The 13953-nt window shown below is 32.7% G+C and overlaps 1 long non-coding RNA gene across 1 annotated transcript in view; it reads left to right on the plus strand.

Annotated features, from left to right (window-relative positions):
* The window catches only part of LOC146998306 (uncharacterized), a 94135-nt gene extending 82012 nt beyond the window's left edge, over window positions 1-12123 (plus strand). The window contains exon 3 of the long non-coding RNA XR_015040059.1: window positions 12005-12123. This is a non-coding gene — a long non-coding RNA (uncharacterized LOC146998306). The remainder of the gene's footprint in view (window positions 1-12004) is intronic.
* Window positions 12124-13953: the final 1830 nt, after the last annotated feature.

Consider the following 13953-nt stretch of genomic DNA (forward strand, 5'->3'; position numbering starts at 1 on the left):
AGATTCCCATCAAAGAAGACATTCCACTGTTAGAAATAATATTAATGACCTTGTCGTGCTTCCATTTTATCCTTCTATTAGCTAGGAAATTGCACGGATTCTACAGAAATTCAATTTTCAAGTCGGTTTCTCCCCTATTAATAAAATTCACCCTTCGATTCTAAAAGATTGCGTTTCGGTCTTGAATTTTTGGGGAATTTATAGTATATCGTGTCAGTGTGGTTTAAGATATATTGGCCAAACAAAAAGAGCGTTGAAGTTTCGTATCAAGGAACATGAATCTTATGCCAGAAAAGGCGAAATTAACAAGTCTTCAATTAGCGTATCATAGTTGGACTTTTAACCATAATTTTGATTTTGGGTCTGCAAAAATTATCCAAAAGGCTTCTTCCATAGGTGAATTGGATTTTCTTGAGGCTTTTCACATTCACAAAGATTTAGCAGGTTTAGTTAATGATTTGAAGTCCAATCCAGTCCTTCCTAATGCCTTTAAAATTCTACTATCTTAATTCAGTTATTTTTGCCGATAGATGGCGTTACCTCCTCGCGTTTGGTACTACCAGAGGGTATAAAAATCCGTTCAGTGGTTGCTTTCCATTATTTGAAGTTCAGATTTTGAGCGTAAGGTACATTTGACCCTATTTTAATTTCGCTAATTTTTTCTTGTCCTTTATGCTTGATCAGATAGCCTGGTTCAGTAAAAGTAGGCGGCCAGTGCAACTCTGATTAAAAATCTAGTTATAACCACGTGCAGTGCTGATAAGGACCACGTGTTTCTGTGACTCCTTTATTTTCTTCTTTCTAAGTATTTCTTTCTCCGGATGAGGAGGGACCTTTAGCTGCCCTCGAAATCGATTGAGTGTTTCATTATACCTACGCTAAATACAAGGTTGTTTTTACGATTTTGAACAAGAAAAGTGTTTCCATCAAGCGATTAAAGAAGGGAGGAATAGGCAGTGGGGTTGTTGGAATAATCAATGAGATTGCAGATTACTGCTGAATTTTGCACAGGGAAAATTCAGAAGCCTCGCACAAGAAAAAGAACAATATTTGATATTTAATGGCAAAAGGTATAAAAGTATTGCATGGGTTTTTTACTAAGAAATAGTTTTTTTAATTAAATATATTTTAATATTTTATGCAAATAATATTTCTAGTGATAAATGTATAGAACGAAGAGCATCAGCAGTGTACTACACCGAAAAGGTTATTTTGCTAGATAGTAATTTTTCAGAATTTATGCTTTAAACTTAGCTTCCATATACGAAAGGAGTTTCATTAGATTTCTAAAGTAACTAGTTTCTTTCTACACTAGCGTAGCCTCTAATCACTGATAGCTTTACCCGGTTTGGAATCTAGGGCTGGCTGCGCAGGAGCTTTCGTGATTTTCTCTATGCGCAAGGTAAATATGAACCAATTTCTCTTAGAGCGTTCTCCACGAAGACATCCCTTTTCTTATTTTGTGGCAGGTAGTCAACACGTGCTTTGCCATAATATAAATAATGATAATTCTAATACTACCAATGACTAAGCGGATACGACCGCTGAATATTGATAGTTTGACCTGGGTTCAAAGCTATCGAACTGGTTGCCAGCACAGGCCTTTTGCTATTTTTCCCGTGTGTAAATGAATATCAGCCATTTTCTCTTAGGAAGTTCTCCATTCCCTTAGGCAGTACTTTGGAGTAATCAAAACAATCCAATCTAAACCAATCTCTACTGAGTATGTAGTATTTTGTTTATTTATTATTTTATAATTAATTCCTTTACTTTTAAAATGTAGCGTAAATGAATAATTTAGAGAAGAACAAATTAAAATAGATTGCAATAAAACAGTGCGCCCTGGAATATGTGTGTATTGGTAAAGTAAAAAAGATTTCAATGTTTTTTTGCATCCCAAAAACATATAGGTATATATAAAAAAAGGTTTTCAGAAACTAATTTTGTAGGCCCGTGTAGTTTAATCAAAATCTGAATTTAGGAAAATCGAGGCAATTTGATTCAAGAAATAACAGAAAGAAAAACTACGAAGATTGAAGGAAAAATAGCGCAGTATATCTTCCCTACTGTTTGGAAATTCCGATCTGCATATATAGCCACGTGATAATAAATTTGAAGCTGCATGCTTACTCGCATTAAAATTATCACTAACCGATAGGTTGGTATATTATCGTCTGACTGCATACCAAATCTAATATTTGTAAAAATATGTTCCCGAAATGAATTTCTGTATAAGCTACTCAACAAAATCAAATTAAACTATCAGGAAAAGTACTTAACGATTCGTGATCTAATTTCCTTCGAACTAAATCATCTTGTCTGATAAGGTAAAGATATCAGATGTAAATTTCTGGTTATGTTAACAGAAACTTGCACAAACAGTGAATAAATGGTGTTTGTTATATAACATACCGTTTAATTAAGATAGGCGATACTATCACAAAAAGGGTGGAACGATTCCAGTGCGTAATCACGGATGTACCTTCGAAATAACGGGTAGAGGGGAAAATAGAAGAGAAGGAAAAGAAAAAAATAAACGAAACCATTCCTTCAAGACCGATGGATTTCTTTCTCTCTATTTTCTGCTTGCCCCCCTTCTTCTGCTCGCAGAATACAAAAGGAAACGAAGTTCTGTGCTTTTCTGATAAGGAGTTTGGTAATTGCTTCGACCTTATGCGCACAGTGGTGATAGATTTGGGTTTTCTGCGTTTTCACATGCTTCATCTAAGCTTTGCAAACAGGACTGAGCAACATTTTCTTTTATTTTCTATTCTTTCTTCCTTTCTTTTATTTTTTTTTTAATTCTAGGTCTACTGTTTGTGAAAAAAAATCGTCTTTAAGTTGCACTAGAATAACGCTTTCCAAATGGTATCCTTAGGTGCCGGGAATTGGAGGAATCCTTGGGATCCGAGATGCAAAATAAAAGTCTCCACTTGTGTGCGGTGGGAAGAGCTAAAAGTATTGCAGGTGTTATTTCAATCTTGTAGACAAAACTATATTTGAATCAGATCACCATTTCTTTCACAGTTACCGTCTTTGTAACTGCAATATTAACTACAAATTATATTGCGAATACACCTTTTACTTACTTATGTTCGAGAAAAATAACTCGCGAATCTCTCTGAGGCTTTATCATATTGCATAAGCGGAAACGTTTCGCTATTCTAACATATTTTAGAATTCTGGAAGCGTTAAGAAGAACTGGATTGGAATTAATGTTAATAACTAATAAGGATACATTTTTGTGAACTTGTGAAACAACATGAAATCCAAGTTACCAAATGAAGAAACTTAATTGACAAGTCAAAATTATGATTAAGTGCCCAACTATGATCAGCAATAGAAAACTGTTTGTTTCTCCATTTCGAAGACAATGTTTGTGTTTCTTGTAGCAAACATTTAACCCTCTTTTAGTTTTGCAGATGTATGTGTAGCCACACAGACAGCATTCGCAATACATTCTTCAAGAATTAAAATCAGAGTTTGGATCTTTAAGAATCGAAGAATGAATTTAACAGGAAGTTGAGAAAATGATCTAAGCTTACATTTCTGGGGATTCGAGCAGTTTTATAACAGACAGAATGATGAAATAGAGTGACTGCAAGGTTATTACGTTTATTTCTAACAGCGAAATTTCTGTTTGACAGCAAAGACAAAAAAGTTTTGGGTTACTTTTTTTTCCGTGACTGCGGGAGAAAAATCCTCTGTCAACGAAAAACTAACTTCAAAGAAATGATTTTATCAGAAATCATCGATTCTAAAAAATAAATTTTGAGAGCGCGGTGTATCGAAAGTAAAAATAAACTATTTTTTTATTTAGCAGGGTGACATGATTTAGTAATATGGGGAGGCAGAAAAATCCAAATAGATTCGCGTTAAATAGTGGTATTAAAATCGCATTCATTGCGGATAATTAGAATTCTAATTGGTTAACTAAATAGCTGGAACAATCAAATTCATAAGAGATAATATCTTAGTTAAAATTTCTTTACTACCATCAAAAGGCGAAAAATCGTTATCAGCATAACAAAGCTAGAAACTAAAAATCAGTTTTACAAAAATTTCATCTCAAAATAATGCATCATAATTTCGTTCAGTAAAGTTGAGTCAGAGCCAATTCGGTTTCCAAAATGATTACTAAATGATTAGTCAAACTGAAGAACTAAATATGGGTAATTTATCAGTCCAGCCCTTGCTAACATTTGTATGCAATATTTTGAAATTAACTGCTCAGGAAATCTGCCTTTTTATTTCTGAATCCTCAATGTTGACAAGTTCATGTTTCAAAACGTTAGTAAAGATTTAATGAAGTTTTTATGCGTATCGACGTCTATTCATCGGGCAATATACTTCACTTCTTAAATTCTTTGCGAATACTTAGAAATCCTTGATTTTCTAATTATTCGCAAAGAATTTAAATTTAACGTTACTGATTACCGAAAGCATTTTTGTGTATAGTTACCATAAGCACATTAATATTAACTCCCCTCGAAAAAACTACGTCATTCTTCAAACAAAAAGAAAATGGCTTCTTTTTACTCATACTTGTTCTTCGAATCATTGTATTCTCAAAATTCTCAAAAAATTTATTATTTGAAATTGTTTGCCATAAAAATGTTTTCCTCCTGTAGTCATTGACGAAGCCTTTATAAATATTCATCTTGCCATCAGAACATGAAAAAGATTTCATTAAATAAATTCCTCTATTAGAAAAAATCATGATAACCTTGTTATCATTCCCTTTTAACCTTTCAGTTACAGAATTGCTCGAATTCTCCAGAAGTTCGTCTTTTAGGTCATTTTCTTACCTGCCAATAACTTTTGCTTTTTAATTTTTAAAATTCCCACCTACGATTTTAATTATTAGAATATCTTATCAGTGTGGTTTTATATATTTTGACCAGACTAAAAGAGCGTTAAAATGTCTCATCAACTAACACGGTTCTTATGTTCGAAAAAGAGAAATAAACTAATCTTCTATAATTAATCATGTTGGGCAATTAAATTACAATTTTTGTTCGGTGGTTCTGCGAACATTATCCAAAAGGGTTTCTTAGCTAGCCAATTTAATAGCTCTGAAATATTTTGCTTTCGTAGAAATTTACCTTCTTTAGGTGTAAGATTAGTTCCAATCCAGTTTCTAACACTTTTGGAAATCATATAGTTTAGTTTTTCACGTTTCATTACTATTTTCCTTCACAAATGAAGCAACATTCCCTTCCGATTTGTTCCGCTTATTCCTTTTGATAAAAAAGGGTTGCCCTCCTATTTTGAGCAAAATCTTTTGCTGCTTAGAAAGTACACAAGAAAATTGAAGCCAACTTTTGACAGGCTTTGCAAACAGGAAAAATTTAAAATCCAATAAGCGCGAAATCTACCAGCTTCCCCTGTTCTTGAATCTAGTATATTGCTATTAGATATGATAATATAGTGCCAGTGTTGGACACCAGATGGCGCACAGATTGCTCTTCGTATAATTCTTTTAATGTTTTTCGTTTGTCACTTGGCAGTTAGATGAGTTAGTTTGTAGACGCAGTAAAAGAATGACGACGAAAAAGACGTAAATAAAAGTGTATCGCAAAGTCAGTTCTGTTTATATTAACTTATTTGTAAAAATGTAAATATATTAAATGTAATATTAATGTGCTGTCCTTACAAGCAGTTTGATAGATGTCTTTTTCAAGAAGATATTACTGCGATAATAACGTTTGAAACTAAACTTTATTGTGCGTTTAACAACATTAACAATAATTCTAACGCTTCCGGTTTTATTGATATTTTCAAAACAATAAAAAACTTCATGCAATATTTGGTACTGAGGAATTTAAGAAAGTGTTTCCTGTTATCAATAACAAGAAATGAAATATTTAAATGTATAAGAGCTTAAACGACAAAGTTCGTATTTTCTTGACAATATTTTGTTAAAATCGGTGCTAACAGTAATAGCTTCTAACTTGCGAAGCAATCGGAATAGTAACATAAGATTCAAATGGCCTTCAACACCGATGTCTATTCTTACATGAAAGCAGGCTTGATTCGCCCATTAACGTACGAATTTATCAGTATGGTGTATATTGTATGGACTTGTTGAAATTGGGCATTTAACAAAGGATAGAGTCACTATCTTGACATCTTTAAAACATTATCCCACATTATCATGAACTAATTTCACTGCTTTTAACTACTGAAGATTTAACTATCACCATTGCTCCAAATACAGCTCAAGCAATCGCTTTGTCTCCATCTAGTTCTCATATCATAAATCTTTTATGCCATTTTGATTTGAATCTTCAGATAACATTTAGATTTAATAATTGTCTTGTGGTAGGCGAAGATATTTATGTACACCAACGTACTTGCAATGTAAATAACAGCAATCATTATTGACAAATAATTTAAAACTTTGCCTAAGCTTGACATTGCTGCTGTAATGCAAATGTTAATTGATTTTTGCATTATTTAAAATGTAATTAATCCAAGCTATTGGATGAATGTTGATAAGATTAAGTCTGAGACTGGCACATATATCAAATTGATTTCAGGTTTTTATTTTAGTTAGTGATGAAATCCTTTCTCACACAAATGCGTAGAAGTAAACTGAAATATAGTTATTAAAGCGCTGTTGCACAGTTCACTATATTTCGTTTTTACTGGTAAATTTGATAGCGAGTATTTAAATTGAGGGTTTTATATGTTAAGAGAATGTTTTTCTGTCTGCGCGTGCACGCTAAGTGCTAGATCCTGCCAATTCTGATAATAATAATTATTCGGCTTTGCGGTACGTTTGCTGTCGACAATTTGATTTTGACGCTCCGGGTAGAAATACTGAGCAGCTTCGAGTATATTTAAATTGCGTAGTCTTTCGCTACTAGTTACATTTTAATTGACTTTGACTGTTCTACGAGCTGTGCCTGAGCACAATGGTTTATATTCTAAATTCTGTTTAAATAAATTGTTTAAACCTTTCAACGACTGTATGGTTACTTTCAGATATAGCGATAATTCGTTTCACGTCTCCTAGGTATTTCTGGATTCATTACCAATTCCAGATTAAGTAAAATCCCATAACTTTCCCTTCAACTCTACATTATTAGCCATAGTATTTCGGTATGTAACTTAGATTAAATTCCGCGTGTAACTGTATCGCTCAAGAAGGGTATTAATCGATGCTCTTGGATAATATTTCACTCAACTTTTTATTAATTATAATTAGAAGTATTAAAGTCCCACCTATAGAATGGCGTGACCTGCTCTTTGAGATGTGCAGACTTGAACTCTTCTAGGTTCTAAGGCCTTTTTAGTTGTGGAACCTTTATTAGAAACAACTTCTAGTTCTTTATTCAGTTCTTCGGTACATCGTTGGAAAAAAACTGGGCACGTTTGCATTTTACCCATACGTATTTCATCTTATGTTTCAGTGTCAAGGTTTCCCATACACTCGTTTTCAAACATAAAATAGACTAAAGTTCGTGATATAGGGTGGCCCAGAAGTCACTTTACATTTTGAAAATTAAATAACGTTTTCTTAAATGACTGCATTTAATTAATTCTTTTTTATTTTTTGCTTATTCACATGTCCATTCAAATGGAAATGAGCTTCATCTCCCATGATCAACTTGTGAATAAACTCATTGTCATTATTGCAGTTCTCTGAAACCTGACAGCATAATTTACTCGTTTCTGAAAATCTGCTGGTTTTAAAGATTGCACTAATTGAACCTTGAAAACGCGTCACTAAGTTCCTTATTGCAGGCCTACTACGGGGATGTCGACCATTAAAATGGCGCATATCTTTGCGTTGCAACAATTGACCGTCCATTTTCAAAGTAAAATTCAGTTATCTTCACTGGTTGTTCTGTTGTAAACTTATCAATGCCAAAAATTTCCAGGGATTATATTTTTTAATTCTGAAAAGAGAAAAAGAAATATATTAATAGAAAAAAAGTTATTTAATTTTCAAAATGTAAAGTGACTTCTGGGCCACCCTGTACAAAATGTATTGAAGTTTTGCTTCGCTCTCACATCAAGAATCAAGAATATCCAAATTCCAAATATTTCTTACGTAGGAAAGCGCGCTTTTTTAACACATATACGTGACATCAGATGTTCCGTTAATAGCTCTAGGTAGTGATATTAATATCATAATGAGGCACTGATTCTGAGCTATTAGCATTGCCGAGAAAACGGGTGTTGTCGGGTTTCTTTCAAATATCAGGTTCAAAGTCAATTTTAAATTACGTAGAATGGGCACTGCATAGCAGAAACAACAATCAACGTCTATTGCATGACAAGGATTTCTAGTGCTTTTGAACAGTAATTGGACTAACAGACAAGCAACAAACCAACATTGCTGTATAATGTCTGTTGTATATTTATAGTACAATTTCTTATAAGTTACGTGTTATTGAGTAAAAAATAAAAATAGTAAAATATTCTAAATGGAAGTTTTACCTTTGTTTCGACTTTATAATGAAACAGGGAGAGTCTAAAATTTCTTGTTCGTTATCGGAATAAATATCGTACATTTCAGTATATAAGCTTAGAATTTTTAGAAATTTTTTTGAAGCTAAATTACAGGGTTCGGCTTATATATGGACCTGCTAATCTCGTAAAAAACGTAGGCACTTTTCGCCTTAGCCAGGTATAAGTGATAAATTGCTGACTATCTTAATTTGTATTTCTTTAGTTTGTATTTCTTATGTTTATGAAAAAAAAGTAAATGAAATAAATTATTCGTTTTACGAAAATGGGATTTTATACTTTCGAAATGTTGATTTGTTGTTGGTGAAATATGCAAGCATCTTTCTGCACTCACCGACTTCTTTTTCATTTGCCGAGAAATTCCAAGCAGCCTTACAGTTTCCAGAATTTTCAGCAACCGCGATTATCTGTAGATTGAAATTTGCCAGGTAAGAATTTCTCTTCCCGCTCTTCTTTCAGACAAAAATAAAATGGCACAGAAAATAAGACTAGCACACATATTGCATATCGTATGCAAGACTACAAAGAATTGGTATCAATGTGCAATCTTCAAGACAGGGATGCCAGAGTTGAAACTAAACTGGCGTCCGGCATTTTACTTTCCAATGATTTGATTGGAAAATATTCCACAAGTTTTACCCGCTTAGCAACATTTTCTTCACCATGGTGACATGTTACAAGATACGTTTTTGCATTTCAGTTAATATACGGCATTTGAAGGTTGAATAAAGGTTTGAATAAGAAAAGCACAACGGATCGGCTTATATACGGAAATATACGGTACAAATGGAAAAAGTAACATGAAAGCACACTCAGTTTTCAACATTTTAAATCTATAGTTTATTGACGTAGGTGCGATTTCAACATGGTTCCAAAGCAATAAAGTAGTAAACACATGAAAAGAAGGTCCGGTACTTCTACGTATTGTGATGGTCTGTGGCTCGGTTACAAATGCAGCTAAAGGATGACGAGAAGCACAATAATAATAATGCTTTAAATACATGTTTTGGTGCTAAAACTAGAGTGGAATTTCATGGTAGGATGACAGGTAAGGAATTTTGTAAAATATCAATATTATAAGAAAACGTGACAGACGATTGCCATGTGTAATTTCAAGTTTCTGAGATTTCAGCTATAGTTAATTTAAACTTGCAGGCAGTTAATTTAAATTAAAATTTTACTCTTTTTGGCTACCTAGGAGGACCACGAGGGCAAGCTTTGAAGACAACAGATTGAGAAGGGCTAAGTTAAAAGGTTTAATAATTTAATCAATCAGTTCATTAACGATTTCCCCCCTGCTCTTATTAAAATTAGCAAAAATGTTCCTGTACATCATAGCCGACGATCACAGACCTATTGACCTGACTGATCAAACTGTAATAACATGGACCTTTTTCTTTATCTTGTTCTTCCTGTTTACTTCATTTATCTCCTACCATTCAGTTTAGTTCAATAGCTTCATAACTAACAGCTCTTGGTAGCTTTCTTACCTTGCGATTCCGGAAGATGTAACTTTACTAAAGCACAAGTGCTTTCTGTAAAATTTTGTTACGTTTTAATAAAATATTACAGAAATAGAAATTTTAACATATTTCTGTTTATTACGCCCCATTAACTATACATTAGTAATTTATAAAATCTTGTATGTTATTGCTATCAATTTACACATTAATTTTGGTATCGGAGAACGTTTTTTACATTTTTCTGCGTAAATTAAAAGGAACTGCGTTTCCACTTTACATCATTCGGGCTTACGAAATATTTTACAGAAATTTTCTGTGCACAGTAATTTGAAACGCTGGTATTTCAGGCTATAAAACGAAGTAATAGAAATTCATTTAACAACTTTGGCTACATTTGGGAGTGGATAAATGACTCTTCGGGAACCATCAAAGTATTTTCTAACCATTAAAAAAAGATTAAAAGTAAATAAATCTGAAAGCTTTCAGATTTTACATTGTTCCCAAAGCAGCGTTTTTTTAACGTTTTGTGTGCTGCCTTACTTGACTAAATATCATATTCTTCGGGCTTAAACCATAAAGTTCAATTCAACAGCAATATCGCAAAATAATTTTAAAATGAACATAGCTTTAGAATTTCCAATACACAGTCTCGCGGGCTGGAGATAAATTTTTTCTCGTACAGTATTGCCATCGCTCGCTTTGAAATCGTTGAGTTTGTTAATCAAAAATTCGTCAAAGGGTTACAAAATATGAAATAGGTAATAAAACAAATTTCAAATTCGAAATTTTGCCTTCCAGATGCCCATATTCAGTAGAAGATTACGTTATTCAAATTTTAATGGCTCTAGGTACCGTTGTTTTATCACAATGCGAAAAACACATATACATTTAAGCAGATTCTTCATTATTTAATTTCTTTAAATATTACACAGGGTTCTAATATTTGGTGGCAACAATTTGAAAAGTGAACCGACATTTATAATGAACCAACACAAAATGCGAAAACGAAATTAATAGCCTTTCTGGGCTAATAATCACACTTGAAATATAATTTTATGCATTAAGTATTTAAATTTAGAAAATTTAGAACACAGAAACTGAACTTCAGTTAGGCATAATTTTAGTAGCAGTTGTTATGATTTACAGAGTGATGAAAATGAGCATTTAAGAGTATCTTAAAGAACGTATGATAGTTATATCGAATGTATGAGAATAAAGAGCATTCTTATTTACGTTTTAATAAAATTTTACAGAAATAGAAATTTTAAAATGTTTATTACAAAGCATTAAAATATTTAGATTTAGTTTTTCTGACACTGGTTTCAAAGAGAATGAATACCTTCGATAAATTAATACTTTTCTAAGGTTTTGTTCACGACATTAAATTTTTCTGTCTTAAATTTCGAATAAGTCATTTTAAAGTTAAACAGCGCTATTTTTAAGGGGAAACTGTTTAAATTTATATAACTAAAAATGGTTTAGGAACCTGAAAGCCGAGATATAACTCTCTCTAATAAAGAATAATTAAAGCTCTGGAAATTTAACTAAGAAACCGAAGACACTTAAACTAAAAAATAATGTTCAAAAGCCAGGGACCAAATTATTCTTTCCTGGCTAGAAGTTAGTTGTTTAAGGTTTGGAATGCGAAAGATGCGTGAGCATTTTAAGACTTTCTGTTGATAAAGGTGCTGTAAAAATTAACCAAACACTACGACAAGAGAAACTTTAACACCAGTAAAAAGTAGTTTACTTCTATCACATTTTAACACTAGACATCAACAACGGGCGAAACAAATAAAAACTAACTATAAAACTAGTTTTAATTTTGTTTGTCCAGTTGCTGTAATGAAAGATATTTTATTTTACTTATGTCAGTATTTATGTTATCAGGGCGAGAAAGTTTTATTGTGTAACTGTAGGCTATTCTTTGACTGAAAATCTCCTTTTCGTTAAAATATACGAATTTGAATTGATTTTATTGCTATTTCGGCTAATTGTTTCTTAAAAGTTTTAAATGGAAGCTAGATCTGTGTTAATTCAAACTACCTTATCTTCCTTAGCTATTGCTGAATGAAATTACTCAGAAAATTCATTGCTGATGGAAAAAGGATTCCTCTAACTGATACATACAGAGATTTAGCTATTTGTATAAAAAGAGCATCTTATGCAAATAAATTCGCTCTCGAACTTTATCTCGTGGCAAGATTACTTGACTGTGTAATTTATTAACTGTCTACTACTAATTAAGTGGGCAGTGCCTAACTAGTAACGAAGTAGTTTAATGCAAAGACTTTGTAATTAGTAAATATCTACTGCTAATGTAAGCTTAGATCACATTCTCATTCTATTAGTTTCAGACTTTCTTTACCATCCGGTATTAGAAGCATTGAGAGCGATATGTGATAGAACATTTTCTTGCTTTCTATTCAAATTGTTTCGAGACTTTATCGGAATTCAGTTTTTCGTTTTCATCGCCATTTGAAATAAAGGAATATATTTCACATTGTAGTTTGAATATAAATTGAACAATCATTGCTCAACGAAGACTGAATTGAATAAATTTTATAAACTCTTGTAACTTTAAACATCATTAAATCTAGTCATTCCTCCAAGATAATTTTCATTTGAAGGATCACACGCCTATTTGTATAGTTTGATATAAAAAGTGACAAATTTTTACGCAGTAAAAGATATTATTTCGCAGCTTAAACTGTTTTAATGTCTTTTTGTTTCATACCATTGAGCTGCGTAAGTTTGGTGCAAATACTTTCCAAATAGAAATCATATGTCTTGCAAGGAAAAAAGTCTTTAAAGCAAGATCTACTAGAAGAAAGCTGTCCATATAAATAAGATTTCGAATTCAAAATTAGAATGTAAAACGTATACATAAAATATAGCCACTATTTTAAATAAATTCTTATTTTCTATACAAATGGAAGCAAAGAAGTTAAAATATGCAAAAACCCCCATATTTCTTATTGGATATTTGTGGAACTCAGAATTTGCCTTAATTCTGTTAATAAAACGTTGGTAGTATAAAGTGATTTTCATATTTTGCTTCGGGTAGGAAATTGGCAATAAAAAATCTATTGTTTTTACTCTGCTTAATCCTATTTTATACTTTTCTCTTAATTTAGCCGCTGGTTTTTCTTATTGCTTTTTTACTTCGTTTTATTTTTTTTTTATTTTGCTTCCTACATGCCAGTTTAATTGAGTAAGACATTACAGAGTTGAGAGTTTTGAGAAAGCAACATATTTAAATTATCTTTAAATATTCGATAAATTATTAACATGGATTTACTGCAGAAAGGTGACTGAAGAACCTATAACTAATGTTTAGAAAAGTAAATAAAGATACAAAGTCCTGACTACATTAACTTGGAGCAGACACAAATACTACATTTTGTGACATCACACATTCATGCTTCTGGATAGTTCTTACTTTTAACTGTTGGAGACACTGTGTGGTTAGTAGACTATTTTGAAGCAGGAGGCATGAGAAATGAACAATGCCGTCCCCGGGACTCGAACCCGGAACTCTCAAATACGCAGCAACTGTGCTACCGTTACATCACGAAGGCACGCTAGAAGGAGGGAGTAAATATCTTACACAATTCCCTTTCAAAGGGTAACAGTGGATTAGGGGACCCAATCGTCAAATCATGGTGGTGACGAATTATTGATCACCATCTTTCAGTTCAAGCGCCACTGTAAAGAATGTGGGCTGTTTTGAAGCAGGAGACGTGAAAAATGTGCTATGACCTCGTCGCGACTGGAATCTGGACCTCTCCAGTATGCGCCGAGTGTGCGACCGTTACACCACGAAATCGGAAATCCAGCATTTTGGAAGGAGAGAAAATACCTTACAACTGTAAATCGTCACTCTCTTTACGTATGGTCAGCCAGGTCTCCAAAAGTGAAATCATATGACTTTCCACTGAAACCTCGTGATTTGGTAGTATTAAACACACAGAGCTACATGACACATTCGATTTTACTAAGTAATCAT

This window comes from Stegodyphus dumicola, chromosome 3 (assembly GCF_044657685.1).
Source record: "Stegodyphus dumicola isolate Sdum_Otavi_A_Nest chromosome 3, ASM4465768v1".
In the NCBI taxonomy this organism is placed as follows: domain Eukaryota; kingdom Metazoa; phylum Arthropoda; class Arachnida; order Araneae; family Eresidae; genus Stegodyphus; species Stegodyphus dumicola.